The following is a 20675-nucleotide window of genomic DNA, read 5'->3' on the forward strand; positions in this document are numbered from 1 at the left end:
TTTTAGTTCAGTAAGAAGTGATTAATGTGATTAACGTAAAAAAAATTGTATGTGAAAGTAAAATAATTTTGTATTATAATGAATTTTTTTATTTGAATAGTAATAAAAAATTATTAATGAGATATAAAAAGTAAAAAAAATTAAAGAGCAATGCTAGGTTGTACATTCTTGTATTCCTACGCTCCTGTATTCCTATTGTTCCACCTATCCTATATGGATATCTTTACATTATTATTCTTTCATTTATTATTATTTAAAAAAAAAAATTAAATAAAAATATTCACGTAATATGGAAGGAAGAGCAGGAATAGAAGAGTGTACAACCTGCATTTCCTTTTTGTAAAACATGAACCACCTAGTACTTGACAATCTATGGTCAATGGGCTTGTTTGGTAAAGACATGTACAGAACAGAGTAGTGAATTATTAATTTTGAAATTAGTAAAAAGTGATAATGTGATATAAAGTAAAAAGAATTTGTATAAAAAAGTGAAAAAGTTTTGTATTATAATAAATTTTTTTATTTGAATAATAATAAAAAATTATTAACGTTATTCAAAAAGTGATAAAAATAAAATAAAAAAAAGTCCATAAACAGTAACCAACATTACTGCATTCTGTTCTTTATGCTTGGCAAACAAGACCAATGTTTTGTTTCCTTGTGCTTTTATGCTGCCCTAGTCCTACCACCTTCGATCTGGATTCCATTTCTTGTAGGCTGTGAGTCAGTGAGTGTACCTTCCGCCTTCAGTGCCTCTTCCGACATCAAACACTAGTAGTTTTCTGAGTCAGCGATTAAACGTCACAATGTTTCATTAATCATTATTGATATGCTGTAGCACGCGTCCAGCCTTCTCTGGATCAAAATATGTGCTACTTTTTTTTTAATGGAAATATGTGCTACTTGTTACGTGGGATAAAAAGTACTTAACAAAAAAATAAAATAAAAAATAAATAAATTTGTAGGATTTTTGAAAAATTTTGACTTTTTACATGCATATAGAAGTATTCTCGACTCTTACGGACAATAAATTACTGATTAAAACTAAGAATTTAAAAGAATAAAATACAACAAAAAATAGAATTTCACGTGAAATAGAACTTTTATTTGATACTTACGACAACGTACCGAATCTACTAACAAATGAAACTCTTAATTAAATTATAATACCAACACTTTCAAACAACGACAGACCCGTAAACAGTAAACAATAAACATGAGATATGATAGGTTTATAATTTTTGTATAGCTCCAACAACTTTTTTTTTTTTTTTTTTTTTTAATTAACCATTAGATCTATTTTCCTACATGTAAGTCCTACGTATCCAATGGTTATTTTTTTAAAAATAAAAAATAAAAAAATAAGTTACTAGAGTTACACAGAAGTTGTAAATAAGTTTTAAACGTATCATATCTCCAGTAAACATAACCCAACATAAAACAAATGAGAAATGATTGTTTACAACTTCTGTACAACTCTAACAACTTTTTTTTTTTAAACTTACCATTGAATCTATTTTCTACATGTGAGGTCTTACATATCTAATGGTTGACTTTTAAAAAAAATTGTTGGAGTTGTATAAGAGTTTTACCACTTCTATACAACTCTTGTACAACTTTTTAAAATCAATTATGAGATTTGATTCTTACACTACACAATCACAACAACTGCACAACCCCTCACATGAGGGTGGGCCCCAGTGTTTTGGTCCACCCTTATGTGAGGGGTTGTTGTGCAGTTGTTGTATTGGTGTTGTAAATCTAACATTTTTCATCAATTATTAGATATGTAGGACTTCACATGTAGGAAAATAGATCCAATCGTTAGTGTGAAGAAAATAAAAATTGCTAGAATTGTATAATAATTGTAAACGTATAATATCTTTATATCTGAAAGCATCAGTACGTATACTACAAAAAAATATGTATTTGTTGGCATTTTTTTCTTGACCTTTAATTTAAATGTCAGTATCCTATTTTTTATTGTGACACATTGTTGAAAAATGTCAGGAAACAGAAAAAATCATTCCTGACCTTTTACAAAGTGCCAGAATATTTAATTTTCTTGACACTTAATTTTATGTGTCAAGAAAATTGTAAAAAAAATTTTTGACACTTAAATATGTGTCAGAATATTATAATTTAATGACATATAAATGAAAATTCCTGTCATTTACGCATATGCCAGGAATATTTTTGCAAAATTTGAAATCCCGCCTAATTAATTTTTGTTTGGCGCTTGATATTCTAACTAGCCCCACTTTTCTTTTAATAACTAACCTTATATCTTTCTTTACTCTGATAATTAGCCGATCATCTCTCTCCCTCTCACTGATATCTCTCTCTCTCTCCTCCGGGATGCAGCGCTGCCCTCATTTAAAGTTAGTATCTGTTAAATAGTTGCTTACACTTTTCGTTTCAGTCAGTTTCTAGACTTCTTGGGTTGTTCATATACTTGTTCCACAGAAGGAGGGTGCCTTAGATCTAATAAAGCCCCATGGAATAATCCTGACATAATGAAGGCAAGCTTTTTCTTATAAGATTTTTTTTAACGCTTGAAATTTATATTATACTGGGCATTTGAAATTAAACTTGGTCTCCCCATGTTTAGCTTGTACATCAAGTGGAAGCCATGTTTTGTGAGGTAAATTATCAGTTTCTATTGACCAGCAGAAATTCGACACTTATACTAAGATACGTCCACTGAAGGCATGTCTTAGTTTCATTGTCAGAAGTACGATGATGCATTATTAGTATATCTTGTTCCTATATGTCTAATTCTGTTTTTTTTTTTTTTCTTTTTTTTTTTTCTAAATTCAGGGAAGATTTAGTGATACATCATCATCAGGACGGCAGAGACTTCACATGCTGGGATTTTGTAGCTTGTTTTTGACTATGGGATTTTCTCCTTAATTTTTTGTAGTAGCTAGTATAGTACTTGGATGTTTCTTAATTATTAGTTAGGATTGTTTTATGTTCTTTTGTTATCTTAATTAAACATATGACATGTTTTCCCTTGATTTTTGTCAATTTCGTGTTATATATATATATTAACAAGTTTCATAAAATTTGATTATGCCGGAATTATTCCAGTATAATCAATTTTTTTTTTAAAAAAAAAAATTGGAAAACAGGTTTCCTGACACATAAATTATGTGCCAAAAAACAAATAAAAACCTACACATACAATATGTGCCAGGAAACCAAATTTCGTGGCACATATATCATGTGCCAAAAAATCATATTTCCTGACACATAACTTATGTGTCAAGAAATTTTCCTGTCACACAAGTTATGTGACAGGAAACAAACTTTCTCGACTACAAAGCTGCGACATTAGAAATAGGTGAGAAATTAAAGGTTAAGAATGGTTTCTTGACATTTAATACTTACTTCTTGACACATAATAAATGCCAATAAAGGCCTTTTTTTTTTTTTTTTGTAGTGAGTACTACATTTGAAAGTCGAAAATTAAAAAATACTAAAATATTAACCAACCCAATAACATAACAACTGTTGCATTGCACCCAAACTCTACCGGCTTCTAATATTACGTACATAACGGTACAGATTTAATTTCACGACAAAAAAAAATAAAAATAAAAAATGAAGACTTTTTTAATATGGAAATTAAAGAATATCTATTACTCACTAGAGGTACAAAGCATTGTGTTAGAATATTCAGGAATTTCTTTTTCATATATGCTTGTGTGAGGAGTTAGAATTTTTGGGATTTTTTTTTATCTTGCATGTGATACCTCAATTTTTTTTTTTTTTTTTTTATAAGTGAAGTCTACCTACTTTAAATATATAATCCTTATGTTATTCTCTCTCTTTTTCTTTTTTAAATTCTCTTCCGCAATATTTTATTTTATATTTTAATACACTGGATTCAGATTTCATTTTCTCAACGATCACTCAACCTAAAAATAAAAAACTTAATTAATTATATCAGAGTACAGCCTTCAGAAATTATAAATTTGTTTGCGCAATCTAAGATAGCTGTCGACCCATTTCCTAATAAGCCTTGTTCTTAAGGTTTGATGCTGTCTGTTGGGCAGTTGGCTCCAGACTAGTTTAGTTTAACCAACCAACCATGCAACCAAGTGGTCGGACATTCCGCTCCAATCCTTGGGCATGCTTGCTTGTGCAGGGTACGTCACCGATATGGAGTAAGATCATGTGCAATATTTAATGCACTGTGTCGGGAATATTCCACTCCAAAACGAATTTGAATAGTAATTTTAATCTAAGGTCTCGTTTGATTTACGAAATGACTATTCCATTAAGAAAAAAAATAATTATTCTTGAAAGTAAAAGGTGGTGGAATAGAATAGCTATTCATATTCTTTTGTTTGGTAATGACTCACACATTTTAATCGGAGTTCAAAATAAATTACTAAAAAAACCTTACATTTTATATATATATATATATAAAATCGAATTAAAAAAAAAAAAAAAAAAAGGTGAAAGAAACTTGTGGGTGGCCGACCACCCATTGAAGTGGTCGGCCACCCACCATTGAACAGGAGGTGGTCGCCGCCACCCTCGAGTGGCCTCCAGAGGTGGCCGCGACCATCCCCTAATGAGAATCTAGCCACCCCCGATGTACTCTGGGGGTGGCCAGCCACTCCCGACAAGAACAGGCCACCCCCACTTGCTCCAGGGGTGGTCGCACCACCCCCGAAACTCCTCTGTGGTCCCCCCGAGGCATTCCAGGGGTGGTGCGACCACCCTTGGCCCTCCACAGTGGCTAGGGTGGTCGGCCAACCATTTTGGGGTTTAGATTTACTCTTCTTCTTTTTTTTCATAAAAAAAAAAAAAAAAAAAAATTTGAAAGAAAATAAAAAATGAGTTTTTTTTTTTTAAAAAAAAAAAAATGTCGTCTTTACCCCAAGGAATAGCTATTCATCTCATTTTTTAGAGGAATAGGTATTCATCTTCGTAAGGAAATAGCTATTTCATGAAATATACCCCTACCAAACTAAAGAATAGTTATTCCTATGGAATAGCCATTCCATTCTATGGGCCTATTCAGTGAATCAAACGAGGCCTAAGTCTAATAAGAGCTCTATAAAAAATGTGGTCAATAGTTCAATTCCCAGTTGAATAGGGATAAGACTCTTAGACCAAATCAAACTTCAGGCAGTCCTAGTTTAAGTGAGATTAGTAAACCTAATTCAAGTTTAACTTTATCTCTTTATTCATAAATAGACCCATACCCCAAGTATAAATGACAAATGGAAAATGTTAAATTTACAACACCAACACAACAACCACACAACGACCCCTCACATGAGGGTGGACCCCACATACTGGGGCCCACCCTCATGTGAGGGGTTGTTGTGTGGTTGTTGTGATGATGTTGTGTATGAATCAAATCCCATGACAAATTGAATATTTCATACATAGAGTATATTTTTCTCTCAGACACTGACTTAGGCATCGGAGTGAGATCCCCGAAAGAGTCTCTTAATTTTGTTTTGCAGTATTCTTGAGGAGCATGAAGAACATCGAAAAACGTGCAATTCACACCATACCGAAAATTGTCCCAACACACGAAATACAATAACTTTAATATATATGAGCTATTTATTTAACACAACAACACATAAGAGAGAGAAAATGATCCTCCCCAGTTCAAATGAACCGGTTCCTTAAAAATGAATGGCTTGCACACGCTACAAAGGGGTTTCTGGTGGGGATGACTGAACGAAAATCGAATCCTCCTCAGTTCAGTTAAACTGGATCTAGTTCCGAAGCACCCTCTTTGGCTACTGTAAAGGTTTGGCCACCCCAGACATGCTAACTTAACCTTTTGGGAGGTATTGAACCAATCATGTGGCTTGCATGCAGGGGCGGAGTTAGGGGGGTCGAGAGGGGGCAATTACCCCCCCCCCCCCCCCCTCACCTCCTTAAAAAATTCTTTACTCCCTGTGAATTTTTTTTAATATCCTTGTTGCCCACCCTTAACCATTTATTAAGGAGGCAAATTATTTTTCAGAAATACTGAGATTTATGACTCAAGCCATTGGAGCCAACGATTTATCGCGTTTTGTTAAATTAGGTCACTCATATGTGTACGTTCAGACTCTTCATAACAAACCAACGTTGAAGATGCACTGTGCATTTGTAAAACGCAGTGTTTAAGCATGTGGAAGAGTTTGCAATTTGCAAAACAAAAGTTTTGATTCAAAACACATTATTTCATTTATTTGCTGGAATTGCTTTCGTCAAACGCACCGTTTGACTTAATGACTTGTTCTTTATCTTGACTCTATGGGTGAGAGGTGAGAGGACGTGAAACGGTGAGAGAGTGAAGAGTCGGAGTAAAAAAAAATAAATTGAAGGGTGAGTCTCTTTGGAGAAATGATTGAGGGAAGACTTTTAACCGTCCCCCCTCACTCCCTTTTTAATAAAAAAAAAATCAATTTTATTTCAAAGAGTGTATTTTTTTTTTCTCTTGTTTTGTTTTGTTTTGTTTTGTTTTTTTTTTAATTTTTTATTAATAAAATTGAATTTTTTTATTAAAAAGGGGGTGAAGGGGGACGGTTAAAAGTCCCCCCTCAATCATCTCTCGTCTCTTTGTTTGTGAGAGGCCAATTTTTTTTAAAAAAATCTGAACATCAAGGCTTAGTCCACGCAGTACACTGACTTTTTAAAAATTAATTATTTATAAATATATATAATTTTGTTACATATTTTGATGATATGAAATATATAATTGTAGTTGCATGCGATTATGGAAAACAACAATGATTCTATTGAACTCCAATCAAATTCTAAATGACCACGTGTCGAGGTAGAACTAGCAAATCCTTGTTTAAGAAAAAAATAAATTATGATTACCATTCTAGTGATAGAAATCAAATCTGAAGAACATATATATCTACAAAAAAGACTTTATCAACCAATTGATCATGATTTTTCAAAAACACAGTATGGAAAAACATGCCGTCATTTTTTATAATTTAACAGGATTCACAGAATATGCTGATGTTCCAATATGCTGCATATTGAATAGTTATATATATATACTTATATAATATATTATATTCTATCTCATCACATATGGTTAACAATAATATTATACTTATATTATAGTTACTTAGTTATATAGAATATATTAGACTTACTACTTGTTCATATTATACATAGTTTACACTCTCTATTTATGTATAATAACATATTGTTAATTTGTTACTTATAGACTATAGTAATGTACTATATTTTATAATATGCCTTTTATAGTTGCATATTATATATATTTATGTTATTAATAAATGTATAGAGGTTGTTCACAAACTCAGTCTTAAACTCTACTTTGATCACACATTGAAAAATTTAATAGTCTAACTCGAGCTCTAGTTGAGTCGGGCTTGTCGAGTAACCCAGCTCGGCTCAAATGGCATTCTCAACAAACTCGAACTCACTCGAGTTTTAAATGAGCCGAACTTGAACACACATTTTAAAGCTCGACTCAAATTCAAATTCGGCTCATAAACGAGTCAATCTTAAAATCTTAAAGCTCAACTCGGTTCAATTACGTCCACTGCTCTTTTGCCGTAAAGATTTTTACCTTGGCGTTGCAATTCAGTCAGTTGATATTATGGTGATTGCCTCGTGTTATACGATTTTCCTTGCTGTTCATCTGGTTCGATTTGGTCGTTGATCGACGGCGGAGACAAGGACTTGATCGATTATATCCTTTGGTTTATCCCACACTAAAAAAGATAGACCTGAGAATCTGACAATGGCGCCAATGAAGACCCTGCACGTGGCGTTACATAACATCGATCAGATCAGCTACTTCAATTCTTTTCAGTCTTCTTCATCCATCGACCATCAATGTTGTGTATGTGGTTTGTGGGGGAGGAAAAGAAGTTGATAGATACCTTCCAAGCTTCATCTTCTTGGTCAAAAAGATTGATCAGTCTAAAGGAGGTCGCCACCACCAAAAGCAGTCACAAAGACCGGCCATTCTTCCATTGCCATTCCCTTTTCTTCTTTTTTTTCTTATCTTTTTGATCGCTTCGTTAGCTTTTTGTCCATAATTGTAAGCTTTTGTCGCTGATTGTAAGCTTTTGTCCATGATTGTAAGCTTTAATTTTGTCCATAACTGTAAGCTTTTGTCGATAATTTTAATTTTTTAAGCTTTAATTTTGTCCATGGAAAGTGAAAACCAAGCTATCAGCATTCTTTTTCCCAGCCGTCTTGGGCCTCCTATTCCTGTCAAAAGATCGAATTTCTTTATGCTGAGATTGGTACATTCAAATGGTAACTTAAGAATAGAAATGGGTATTATTAATAGTACAAGAATTATTAGAATGGAATGTTTATTTCTATTCCAACCAAATTTTGTAATTCAAATTGAATAATATTTTGTCCAAATTTCCTTTAACTACACATATTCTTCAAATTACCACGCAATTTACAATATTTTTCTAAACTTTCAATTTTTGCAAATGTACACTATCAATTTATCACGTAATTTGTAGTGTTTCTCCTCCGTTTGTTTTTTCTATTAAATCCTAACACGACATGCATTTCACATGACCCAAAATGACAAAAATACCATGTGTAAGACAAAAGAATTCTCAAAAAGAAAAAGAAAAAGAAAACTATCCACATTTGTTCGTGGGTCGATCACCTCCCATCAAATTTTTTTTTTTTTTTAATTTTTTTTACCTAAGGGTATAATTGTATTTTTTTTACAAATTTCACGGGGTATAATTGACATTTTACGTCACATAATTGCTTGTTGTCTAAGTTGATGAAAAATTCTAACGGTCAAGGATATTGTAAATTGAGTAGTAGATTTGGTAAGATACATTACAAAATTTGAAAATGTAGGAGAACATTACAAATTACGTGATAGTTTGTGAGGGTAAGTAAATTTAAAGTCGATCTTCTTTTTCTTTTTGCTCTTAAGCAATACAATACAAGGGGAAAGGGTTAGAGGGGGTGCTTTTCACTTCTGATGCGGATGGAAATGAGGGGAGGAGACCCAACTCAAAATGAAAAATAGTCATTCCTGTCACTGTAAAAAAAAAATACAAACGAACGTGAATAATAATTGTCAAAAAAATAGTCATTCCTGCCGCTATAAGAAACACATAATACAAAAAAAAATATATATTAACAATATCAAACGAACGTGAATAATGACATCTAGTTTAAATATACCATTAACGCCTCTCATAAAGCTTCCTTAGTGCCAGCATTTACATTTCCCCGGTCATCCCGCATTTATACAAAGGACCCACATCTTATTAGCTTGCCGATCTGCCGTCTAAATCTATTAGTGTTGAGTCCTATAGGTTGGAATGTTGAATTGTATTCCACAACTATCATTTTTCCCACGGGTCTGTAACCACTTCGTACTCAATAAAACCATCCGAATTGGTACCTAAGACATGTACTTAGTTGTTAGCGATCGATGTTAATTATTTAAACTCAATATATATATGGGTTAAATATCTTATACACCCCTATGATTTAAAAATTTTATTTTGTCTCTTGAGTTTTTATTTTTTTCATAGGTGGTATCTGTACTATAAGAAAAGACGAAAATGGTTCCTCCATCCAAAACTGACGGATTTTCACATCAGCGACACACGGCACCATTAAAATTGAGACACGTGGCTGCCTATATATTTATTATTATTATTATTATTTTAATTTTAAGCCTTTTTTTAAAAAAAAAAAAAAAATTAGGCGTGGCTCTTTGGGCCACCTAAGGGTGGTTCGGCCATAAAGTCGACGCTATTAACTTATTATCAGTGTCGACACCTATAAGTTGACGTTGATAACCTCTTATCAGCGTCGACCCCAATGTCGATACTGATAGGTATTTATTAGCATCATGAAATGTCGCTGCTATTTGTGTTCTTACCTCAACCCGCGCGCAGCATAATTTGTTGACAAGTTATTAGCAACAGCACATTAACGCTGACTTTGTTATTAATGCTAATATTAATTTTTTTTTTGGAGAATTAGCGTCGAGTCGACGCTAATAATGTCAGAACTCAACGTTGATAGTTGAGACGCTAATAGTGTCGTCACTGACGGATGAGTTTCTTCTAGTGAAGAAAGATGGCCAAAGTGGCAATCACAGGGCACGACTGTGTGGATGTGATAGCGAGCGAAAGGGAGAGAAAGACTTGTCCAGAAAGATGGCAATAGGGGGCAATCACAAGCGTGGCCACAAGCACATGAACATACATCAAGGGTCATGGGACAAGGATGCACCGTGCACGTAATTGCTCATGCCGGGTTCCAATGCAACTTTAACCAGTAAAGACTGAAAATACGTCAATATATACTTAAAGTTAGCATCTTTTTTGAAAAAATAAGACAGTTTTTTTGGGAGGAGAGCCAAATGTCCCCCTAGCTTTTACATGATGACATAGCATCTTTTGTTTTGTTTTGTTTTATTTTATGCAATTACAAATTATGGTCGGCAGACGGCAGAATTGCTTCGGCAACAGAACTTTTTAGAGTGTAAGTTTTGCATTTTAAAAATAAAAATAATTTTTATTGTTTTGAGTTTTGTTGTTTGTTAATATTTTTATTTTATTTTTTTTTGTTAGAAAGTATAAAATTATATAAAAAGGCATCGTCAAACAACACATTTAACATATTCATTCATTCTTTTCTCAAAAAAAAAAACATATTCATTCATTAACAAAACGGGCAATAAGACATTTTGATAATACTTTTTCTTTTTTCTTTTTATTTTCTCCTTTTCAAACTTACGAACAATCTAAAAAATAAAAACACTCGAAAACTACTTTAACATTTAATATTGCAAAAATAATAATAAAAAAAAAAACTCTTAAAAAGCATTTACAGGGAGACAAAGGAGTCAATCTTTTTTTATCTCTTCTTCGCTTCGCTGAGGTAAGCGACTGAAAGTGAAAGGTACTGTATAGAATCAACTAATTTTCCCTTTTTTGCAGATAAGGACCTACGTATTATATTCAGAGTAATGCTTATTTTTCACACAAAGTGTAGATCTACTCATTTTTATTTTTTTTTTGGAAAAATCTTCTTGATGCACACAAAGTGTGTACAAGAAGATTTTTTCTTAGAGCATTAACGGTAGATGTCTTAAAGCTTGTTCTCTTTTTTAAGTATAGAAAGAAAAAAAAATTAAAAAAAAAAACTACAAAAAACTACCTGCAGCTAGTGGCAGAGACAAAGGGGGGCGGGCCCCCCTAAATGGCTGAGAAATTTTTTTTTTTTACAGATATTTAAAAAAAAAAAAATTACATAAAAAAGAAGAAAAAAAAAATGTTGATGCTAGCCCGCCCCTCCTGCTGATAACAAAAGGAAAATAAAAAAATAAAAAATTACATTTACATGGAAAAACCAAAAACAATCATTAAATTTTCACTTGCTCAGGAAGAGGAACGGTCAAACGAACAATTTTGTGGAAAAAAAAAAAAAATACAAATCTGCAAAAGCCAACCATAAGAAGCCATTAAGCCAATAATACAAATCTTCTTCTTTGACATCCGACATCTACACCACCTCCTCGCTCCTCGGCAGTCGGCAATATCTCGCATGGTAAGCACTAAGCAAGCCATCTACCTTTTTTTCTTTTCTTTTCTAGTACTGGGTAATGGGCATAGTGGATGAGATGAATAATAGATCGCAGATTTTCTTTCATTTGCTTTTTTCTTTCAAGATAACTAGATAAGGGATGAAATATGTGGTTCACGACTTTTCAACGTTGCCAAATTTTTTATTTTTTATTTAATTTTTGCTTCTTTTTTTTTTTTTTTTTTTTCTGTTTTGTTGATTTTCTTTCTTTCCTTTTTTTTTTCCAACTTATCTTAACTTTTTAACGTTGTCTTTTCAGATTTTTTATTTTTTATTTAATTTTTTTTTTTTTTTTTTTTTCTGTTTTGTTGATTTTCTTTCTTTCCTTTTTTTTTTTCCAACTTATCTTGACCTTTTAACGTTGCCTTTTCAGATTTTTTATTTTTTTATTTTTTCTGTTTTGTTGACTCATCTAACTTTTCTTCTTTTTTTTTTCTTTTTTTTTTTTTTTGTTGACTTCTTTGACTTTTCAATTTTTTATTTTTTATTTTTTATTTTTGTTTTGTTAATTTATCTGACTTTTCAGATTTATTTTTTTTTCATTTCTGTTTTGTTGACTTCTTTTCAGATTATTTTTTTTGAATAGTTGCAATGTGAGTCATGTGACTTGTCAGGCCCATAACCGCATTTTTTTTTTATTAAGTTAATTTTCTTTGTTTTGCTTTTCTTTATTACTTACAATCATTGTAATTTGCAATTTGCAATTTGAAGCACATATAGTTGTATTTGTTTGGATTAAGATAGGATAATCTATAGTTGTTGATAGTGTTTTTCTGCAATGTTTAGCAGTCTTGTTCTGTTGGTGTGGTCTGCTATTTAGCTGCCTTTGTTCTTATTTGGATGTGTTCCAAATTTTTTTTTTTACTTGAGGATTATAACTCTGTTTTGGTGGTTTATAGAGAATTAATTCATCCAAAAAAAAAAAAAAAGGATCTTTCATCTTTATTACTTAATAAATTGTAACTTTTATTTTTGTTCAAACTTCCATACTCGAATTCAGTTTATTTATTTATTCTTTTGACATCAATGTGATTATAAATAATTTTATTGACTCTTCTTTTTTATTATACTTTTTTATTTATTATTCTGATGAAAACAACATTGTCATTTTTTATTTCTATTTTTATAAGGTTTTCTTTATATTTTAGGATTGGTTCAACTGGCCAAGTGACAAGTTTCAGTAGAATTTTTGCCACTCTCACGTATGTTATTTGCTATTGTTTGTTAATTTGTTAAATTAATAGCTATCGGAATATGCTAATAATTTTATGTATTATAATAAAAAACTAGTATAAAAAAAAAAAAAATTATTATTTTAATTCCGCCCCTACTAAGATAGATTCCTGGCTCCGCCACTGCGGCTGTAGCAGACACCTAAAGCTTCCCTAAACCATTGGGTAGCTACCGTGCTTCTTATAATCATAAACGGATCCGGCTTCTATGCGGTAGTAAAAACTACCGCTTGGATGCTGTGAAAATTCTTGTGGTTCATATTTAACCACGTGTGCTACAACATGCTCACCTCCCCATGTCTCTCACCGCAGTCCGCATACAATATAAAGGCTTTACTCTTGTAGTTAATTAGCAACTGTTTCCCAAAAAATCCCTACAAAACAAAGAAGATACGAAAATAATACTATAAAATATTAAACAAGTTGTTTCTTATTTTTGGTTTGAAAAATATGTACATCCTGATGTAAAAATGTAAAGGAAAAAAAAATTATTTTTGTGTTTTTAAAAGAGAGAAACCAAAAGATATAAAAATAAAAATTTTAACAAACATGAGCGATAATCCTCTGGTTTTTTCTTTTTCTAAGCATACCTGCTCACTTTAATATTTATTGTTTATTTGGCTGTCAAAGTATTGTAATGATCAAACCCCACCCCAGCCAACCATGTGAGTAAAGCTGTAAGTAAATCGAGTTTGAGTAAATAGTGTATGTGTAAACTTGGCTCATTTAAATTTATTATGAACTCAAACTGCGCTTAAGCTCATTTATCACGAGCTCAAGCTCAGCTTGAGCTCGTGATATTCGAGCTCATGACGAGTTTTAAAAATTAAGTTCAAGTCGGCTAAATGAGCTCAAGCCGAGCTCGAGCTCATGACGAGTTTTAAAAATAAAGCTTAGCTCGGCCGAGTTTGTTATAAGTTATATAATTTATTTAACATACAAAAAAGAGGGATGAACTCATTTAAAAATTAATATTATATTATATAATATATAAACAATATATATTTATATTGTGTGTTAAATAAGCTATATAACTTACAAAAAAAAAATGATGTAATGATTATTAAATATCCTATAATAATACTTATAACATATAATAAAGTGATTACATGTCATATGTCACAATGTTATATTATTATATGATCATATAGTCATATAATTTTATTATATTACATGAATAATATGATTAAGTATCTGGATTGTCATTATATCATATAACTAACAATTAAGTATATTGATATTATTCACTTTTACCATTTTATATACATATAACCAATTAATATATACTGACCAATGGCCATTATTATTTGTTACTTAATTTATGCTTACATATAGTATGTTTTTTATTAATATATATACTATATTATAAAAATGTTATATACTAATAAATTAATATATATATATATATATATATATATATATATATATATATATATATATATATATATATATATATATATATATATATATATATATATATATATACATACGAATCGAGCCTTAATAAATGAGTTGATTTTTATACGAGTGGGTTCACGAGCTTTAATTGAGTCGAGTTTATATGAGTTTGTATTGTTTAATTATCGAGCCTAATTCTGTATTCATGAATAGCTCAATTAATAATAGATTTGAGCATACGTCGAATTTATTCGAGTCAATTTCAAATAAACTTACGAGTATATCAGGTCATTTACACCTCTATATGCGAGTTTCAGGAAGAAGCATAAAGCAATTATTGTTAAGATTTGATAGAAAAAGATACTAGCTCATTCTACTATTATTTTCGTACCTTCTTTGTGTTGTAGGGACTTTTTGGGAAACAACTGCTAATTAACTACAAGAGTAAAGCTTTTAAATTGTAGGCGGACTGCGGTGAGAGACCTGGGGAAGTGAGCATGTTGTAGGACACATGGTTAAATAAGAGCCACAAGAATTTTCACAGCATCCATGCGGTAGTTTTTACTACCGCATGGAAGCCGGATCCATCGTAAACAAAGCAAAAAGTGTAGGGGAAGAAAAAATAAAATAAAAATAATAATAATTTAATAGTATAGGGAAAGATTACGAAGAAGTTGTTGTGGAGTGTATCATATATATATATATATATATATATATATATATAATAGAGGAATCACTCAGAACATTGCATAATATTATGACAAATGGCATCTTAAAATGCTTTCAAGTGTTCATTTTAAGTTAAACAGTGAGTTTAAGTTTGTGTTAAAATGTGATAGTAAATTCAATCCCTATTTGCATGCTAAATAAAAACTGAATCCCTATTTTTTCTCTAAAAAAAAAAATAAAAAATTGAATCCTATTTTGGTGTTAAACATGCTGTAGCCAACTCATTATGCATCAATTATTTTTTCCTACAAACTAACTAAAACTAAAACGTAGTGTTTCATAATAACTATAACTGTTTACTACACTCTCAAAATCACAACCCTTTACAAAAGCCAGAAGTGAGAGGTTTACAAGATTCTTCAAATCTTTACTATGCCGTATTAAACGTAAGGATTAATTTCTAGATTTTATTTCATTTGTAAGAAAACAGATGTTAATGAATGCCTTTATGCAATATATGATTAGTATCTTTTTTTTTTTTCCTGTGAATTTCTTCTTCCTTTCCTTTTTTTATTTTTCCTTATTTTTTCCTTCTAATTTATATATAATTTTTCTTTCGTAAATTTGACAGTAAATTTAGTAAAATTATGGTGAGAGAGAAAGAATCACATCGTTGTGTTTTGCATAAGATATGACGATTTTTTTAGTTTACACTGTTATTTATTAATTTTTAAATCTTTTTTTGTTTGAACGTGTAATACACATTGTTTAATACACATTGTCTAATTGATGGATGACATCGCTTTCAAGGTTTCATTAGAACGAGAAAAATTATACATAAAATAATGTTATTTTTTGTTATATTAGTGTGTTTGATTCTTTGTTTTTGTCTTTATTTTTTGTCGAAATAAATAACGCTCTTACTTTTTTATTCTCTCATATAAGTGGTTTTTGATTTAGCATGTAGCAAAAATTTGGGATACACATACACTCCATAATTTTTGTTTGCTTTCTTGGAATCGGGAAAATATACAGCAAATAATTATTTTTCATTATTTGAGTAATTTCTCTTCTTCTTTTTTGTCCCTTTATTTGTCTTTATTTTTTATTGTCACGTTAGTTTGTTATCATTTTTTTTTTGTTATAATTTATATATTATTTTTATTTATGTTCTAAAACTAGTTTATATATATTTTTATTTTTATTTTTTTAATATTATATATGCAAAGGACGATCGTAAGAAAAATCTCAATTTGACAGAACTTATTCCTATAGGAATGAATAAAGTTTTTTTTTTTTTTTTTTTTTCCTATTATGAGTATATTTCGTTTGTCGTTGGTCGTCCGTTTTCATTTTTTATTTTTTCCATATTTGATGTTATAATTTATATACAAAAAATATTGTTATTTTATATTATAGGAGTATTTTTCCAGTTTTTGTTTATTGTCCGTTTTCATATTTTGTCATTATTTTCTGTTCTAATTTATATATTATTTTTATTTATGTTCTAAAAGTAGTTTTTGTTTAACGTTATATATGCAAATGATCGTCGAGAAAAAGAATCTCTATTAGACATAACTTCTTCATATACCTATGAGTCTATGAATTTATTGTAATTGGTGAAAATATACAATAAAAGAAAATAAAATTATTTTTATACTATATGAGTATTTTCATTTTTTGTCGTTTGTCATCTGTTTTCATTTTATGTCCTTATTTTATGTTCTAATTTATATATTATTACTTATTTTGTGCTAAAAGTATTTTCTTTTATGATATATATGTGAAGGACAGTTGAAAAAAAAAATCTCATTTTGTTGGGACTTCTTCCTATACCTTTTAGTTTCATTGAAACCGAGAAAAATATACAAAAAATACAAATCTTACATTTCAATTTTTTGTCCTTATTTTTTGTTCTAAATGTAGTTTCTTTTATGTTATACATATAATAAATATATACACCTCTAAAATGTTGTATGAGTTACACTTCATTTCATATTGCCTTCAATTTTAAAGGTAATAAGAAAACAGTATTTATAAAAATGACAATATAATATTTGGCTTCAAGTTTGATGGTTTATAGATTGTTAATTATTCATTATTTGATTATGGTGAGAGTGTGATTTTCTTTAATTTAAATATGTTAATTGTTAACAAAATTTTCTTTTGGGTTTTTTTTTTTTTTTGTAAATATTGAATACAAGTTGTAACAATGATGTGAGTACACTATTTTGTTCTTTGTTTTTGTAAACTCCCGTATTATGTAAAAGGTCTCTTGAATTAACATCTATAAAAATTGAATAATGTGATTACTTATAAAATAAAAAATAAAAATAAAAATTGAATACATGTGATTTATTTTGATTCCTTACAAGATAATTTACAATATACATTTACGTATTTTCAATCTTATTCCTAAATTTTGATTTTGTTTCTTAAATTAAATGTAACATTCTAATTTGTTATGCAGTTTTAATTAGTAAAAACTCGCACATGACGCGGGTTATATGCTAGTTTGTATAAAAGAACAAAAAATAATTTTGTTATCTAAATATACAATTTTTTTAATATTTATTTTTTAAAAAATATACGTGTGATTTATTTTGATTCCTTACAAGATAATTTACAATATACATTTACGTATTTTCAATCTCATTCCTAAATTTTTATTTTCTTTCTTAAATTAAATGTAACATTCCAATTTGTTATGCAGTTTTAATTAGTAAAAACTCGCGCATGACGCGGGTTATATGCTAGTTTGTATAAAAGAACAAAAAATAATTTTATTCTCTAAATATACAATTTTTTTAATATTTATTTTTTTAAAATATACGTGTGATTTATTTTGATTCCTTACAAGATAATTTACAATATACATTTACATATTTTCAATCTCATTCCTAAATTTTTATTTTCTTTCTTAAATTAAATGTAATATTCTAATTTGTTATGCAGTTTTAATTAGTAAAAACTCGCGCATGACGCGGGTTATATGCTAGTTTGTATAAAAGAACAAAAAATAATTTTGTTATCTAAATATACAATTTTTTTAATATTTATTTTTTTAAAATAATTAGTTTAGTGGCATGTACAGTATCAAATCCAACAATGATGTTTCTCCACTACATAAATAAACTTTTCAATTTCTTCCCATAGTTTTCGCAAATAGCTGAAGCTTTATGACCGACCAACTTCTTTCAATTGATATATTCTAATAAAGCCACTTTACTCGGGGTCTGAATAAAAAAAATTTATGGTGGGGAAAAACATTAAAATAAAATAATTGAGGAGGAGAAAATTAATTTTTGAGAGTCTACCTAACTTCATATTTTGGGAGAATTTTTTTAATATTTCTGAGGAACTATGGCTTAGGCCAGGGGCTCTCTCAACAAAAAAGATATATATTTTCAGAATTTTTTTTTATTAAAAAATTTGGGGGAACCAAAATTTAAGCTAGTTCTGCACCTGCCCTTACTTTATTGCTCAATGTTTCAAGAAATTCTGACAAAGTTGGTCTCCAAACTAAATGGGAAGGAATAATCTACTATACTGACATGTGTGTTTAAAATATGTAATTTTTACGTGTATTTTTAATAAGATTGTTTATTAAATTGATTTGTGACTCATATACTATAAGGACACATATCAATTTAGTAGATTAGATTGACAAATTTTCTTTTAATTCAATTTGAATTAAAACTTTGTCCTAGAAAATCAATCATCTACGTTTTGTCTCTTTTTCTGGATCTGGATGATGGTCGAGAAGGTTGGTTGAAGCATATTCAGTATACTTTCTTGGAAAATGCCAATCCTGCATAAACAAATCGTGCTTGATTATTTAGGCTCAAACGGTGTGGATAACACACTTCAAAAGATTTTGAGAATGTTTTGCACAAATAAAAATGGGGAAATGTTTGGTTTTTATCTTTTGTTGTTATTTTTTTTTTTCATCTCCGTACAAGAGAGTTGAACAAAGTCTTCCCCTTTCCCTATTGTGGGGTGGTTTTTTTTTTTTTTTTTTTTTACATGTCCACATAAGAGGGGGAGGGAGGATTCGAACTAGTGACCTCCGCTTCATGAGGCATAATCTCCAGCCGATTGAACTATTCTTTAGAGACGTGGGGTATTTTTATTTAAGGGAACAAAAAATAATTTTATTCTCAGCATTTAAAAAAATGCTTGGGTAGCTGTAGTGAATGTTGTTACTCGCCTCAAATCCAACCATAAAATGGGCATGTACAGTATAAATCCGACAATGATGTTTCTCCACTACATAAATAAACTTTTCAATTTCTTCCCGTAGTTTTCGCAAATAGCTGAAGCTTTTTGACCGACCAACTTCTTTCAATTGATATATTCTAATAAAGCCACTTTACTCGGGGTCTGAATAAAAAAATTTGATGGTGGGAAAAAACTTTAAAATAAAATAATTGAGGAGGAGAAAATTAATTCTTGAGGGTCTACCTCACTTTATATTTTGGGAGAATTTTTTTAATATTTTTGAGGAACTATGGTTTAGGGGGGCTCTCTCAACCAAAAAGATATATATTTTCAGAATTTTTTTTATTAAAAAATTTGGGGGAACCAAAATTTAAGCTAGTTCTGCACCTGCCCTTACTTTATTGCTCAATGTTTCAAGTTCCACAAAGTTTGACTCCAAACTAAATGGGAAGGAATAATCTATTATACTGTTGCAGTGACGTGTGTGTGTGTGTTTTTTTTTTCCGAACAGAGTAGCATGAGGTACCAAATATATTGCTAAGAAAACCTAAAGGGTTTAGAAGGAAGTACAAAACCCTTACAACTCTAAGTCAGAAGTATTTGACTTAAAAAAACAGTTGCTTAAGCAGAACACAAACCTTACAGAAATTACATTTGAGCATCTCTTTACATTAACGCATACTTTCAAAATAACAGAGGGCCGATCTAGCATTTAACCAACAAAAATTCCAATAAAATTTAAGCAATACAAAGACAGATTATACTGGGGAAACAAGGGGAATACACAACACAATGGCAGAAAAAATTCAAATCCAAGTTACCGGTAGTGGAAAAATGGCAGACTTCGCCGGAGTGGCGGCGCGTGTAGAACATGCGCCGACACCAAAAGCACCCAGCAACAGATCCGACGCCGTAGACCCTAGGCGCCGCCAAGAACGGCCTGAAAGGACGGAGCGTGGTCTTCACGCGCAGTCAGAAAGCAAAGACTCCCTGGCATATGAGGACCACGCCCTGAGCTCCGGCGAACCACACGACCAATACTTCCAGCATTAGGGGTTAAAGACAACGGGGAACGCAGCTGGGTGGCGCGTGTCTAACAGAAGTCAACGAATGTGCGTAGATCTGGCTTCAAAATCCGAGGAAAAAACACTTAAAATCCGGCCAAAGCACACTGTAGACAACACAGGAAGCCGGCCACTCCCCAAACTGGACTTCTTGAGTTGAATCTCCCTGCTAGAAACCAAAAGAAAGAAAGAAACAAAAAACAAAAACACAAACACAAAACCACCATAGCCCAAAAGAGGTAGGAGAAGATCAGCCACCACCGGTTCTACCGGGGGGAACAAAAACTCTATAGCTCAGAAGGCTGAGAGGGAGACAAAAAACACAGCCGGGAGCCTCCCTCCTCCGGCAAAACAAATCTCACTGGACGGTTCTCTCTCTCTCTCTCTCTCTCTCTTTTTCTCTGGACTCACGAAGAGAAACGTTGTGTACAGTTGACGTGTGTTTAAAGGTAATTTTCACGTGTATTTTTAATGAGATTGTCTA

Source organism: Alnus glutinosa, chromosome 7 (assembly GCF_958979055.1).
Source record: "Alnus glutinosa chromosome 7, dhAlnGlut1.1, whole genome shotgun sequence".
Lineage (NCBI taxonomy): Eukaryota > Viridiplantae > Streptophyta > Magnoliopsida > Fagales > Betulaceae > Alnus > Alnus glutinosa.